Source organism: Poecilia reticulata, linkage group LG19 (assembly GCF_000633615.1).
Source record: "Poecilia reticulata strain Guanapo linkage group LG19, Guppy_female_1.0+MT, whole genome shotgun sequence".
Taxonomy (NCBI): Eukaryota; Metazoa; Chordata; class Actinopteri; order Cyprinodontiformes; family Poeciliidae; genus Poecilia; species Poecilia reticulata.
Window position 1 is genome coordinate 11,823,627 of NC_024349.1, and position 2,350 is coordinate 11,825,976.

Sequence of the window (2,350 nt, forward strand, 5' to 3'; positions counted from 1 at the left end):
ATTTAGTACACACGAAATAAGACAAAACTAACCATCAAGTAACTTTTGAGAAATAGATTTAACATTGAAAAGTATTAGTTCCACTGGCATTATTTCAATTAGATCAAGGAAAAAAAGGGGAAATGTTTTGCTATAAGTGAAACTAGTACTTTCTAGATTAATATTAAGGAATTATTTACTTAAAACAAACTCAAATGTTACTTGAAAATGTTAGTTTTGTCTTATTTCAGGTGTCCTAAGATATTTGTCATAAAAACTAGAAAAATGCCAGGTAAGATTTTATGTTTTTGCAGTGTATTGTGTTTAAAGTTTAAAGACATCAAATGGAAAGGGGGRAAAAAAACACAAATTCATTGTAACCGTGTCGTGTAAACGTTTATTATCAAGCTGTTATATGTCTATTACCTTCTGATGTGAACTTATTTCATTAAATCGGGTCAATTAAAGTCATTAAATTGAGACCTGAGGGCGTCATCTTTGCTCTTGAGGAATAAATCTTTGCACTGCAGTGAAGATGCTAAAAACTGCAGCAGTTCGCGCAGGCTGGCTGGCTGGCAGCAGTTTCCTCCTGAGATTTGCTCTCGCTGCAGCTTTCCACACATGAACGATGAGCGCAGCGACGCATCGGGACGGATTCATGGCGCACCGAACTTCAGAGGACTGCAAGATGGGAACTTTCCAGCTGTAAAGAGGAAGACAAAAAGGAAAAAAGAGCTGCAGGGCAGAGAGGCTGTGGAGGTGACGGCATGGTGTAGATCTCCCCAAAATGATCACAGAAGCCCTCGCTCATGCGCTTTTTCCGAGGGTCACTGGGTTCACTGACTGGGTCAATAAAAGCTTCTTTAAAGGAAGAGAAACCGAGTCCAGCTGCTGGCGAATCCCCCAGATGCGATCCGTTTTCAACGTTTTCACGGCAGTTTGAACGGATCCGTTTTACGACGCCCTATCGGGGCCATTAGGTAGAGGGAAGAAAGACATTTTCTAGGAAATAACTAGAAAACTTCCAAGTTCAAAAAGTCGAAAATTTGCAAGAAAAATTCTGAAATGTATGAGTTTCAAAGGTTGATCATTTTCAATTTTTGAAACTCGGAAGATTTTCAAAACTCGAACATGTTTGACTTTTGAAACTCAGAAAATAAAAATTTTCCCTACCAAATTCTCAACTTTTTAAACTAAGATTTTTTTAGAATTTCTTTTTTTTTTTTTTTTTTTTTTTTTAAAATTTGGCATGGAAGCTGCACACTGCTGTGTTTGCTCAAGCATGGGAAAAGGAAAATGCGGTGACTGCTGTATTGCTTTTATCTAAGCAGAGTAACAGCGGCTAACTGATGCTAGGTCGCTCCTTTTGACAAACACTTTTTTTTTTTTTTTTTTTTTTTTTTTAGAATTTTTGACTTTTTGAAATCAGAAATTTTTAAGTTTTTTGTAGAATACTTTTTCTCTAGCAACTTTTTTTTACTTTTCAAAAATCAGAAATAAAACATTTTTCCACATGAATTGGAAAATCTGATTTGGAAAATTGACGCGTTTCATTTTAAGACTTACAAAACTAACAAAACTGCAGGTATGTGTCTGTTCCTGGTGAACGTTTTGGCTAAAAACAAATTTGCTTTTCACGCTCACAGCAGGTAGAGTATGTAGAAATCTTACTCCAGAGTAGTGATACTTCATAATAAAGTAAAATTACAAAAGTATAGCATCCTAAAAATACTCCTAAAAGTTTTTTTTTTTCTAAAAAGTTACATGTAATTAGTTACTGATACTTAAGTCTGTGACTGGACATCAGTAAAGCTCTGCAGTTAAAGTAATAAAAAACACATCACATTCCTCTGTTGCAGGAGAGCAAGAACATCACTGAAAATCTGTCATGATTTGAAGTTTTTCCAAGAACTGTTCTCTAGTTTTACTCCAAATGACATTCAGCTTCACTGCAATACACGGTATTGACTCCYGAGAGCTCAATGCAAAAGCATGCCGCACTTATCAGTTTACAGCTYGCTAAAACCCTTTTATCAAACGTATAAAGTTCCCTCCACATCCAGAGTCTGTTGTGTTGGCCTATTACATTAAATCCCAATAAAATAAAGTTTGTGATTGCACTTAAAAATGGTTTACCTTCTTTTTAAAGTCAGAATAATTGCACATACAGCAGCACAGTTCACTCTGGGGAGTTTCATTGGAAAGATAAAGCACCGCAACTCAGAGGCTGCACAATAAGGAAACCTTGTTTTGTTTCAGAAGGAAGATGAGAAAAGATTTGTCAAAAAGGTTTACACTGAAAAGAAATGTTGTGAAAGACTGCAGATATTAGCGGGGAGCGTCTTTGTAATGATGGGGAAGTTTTCTGGAA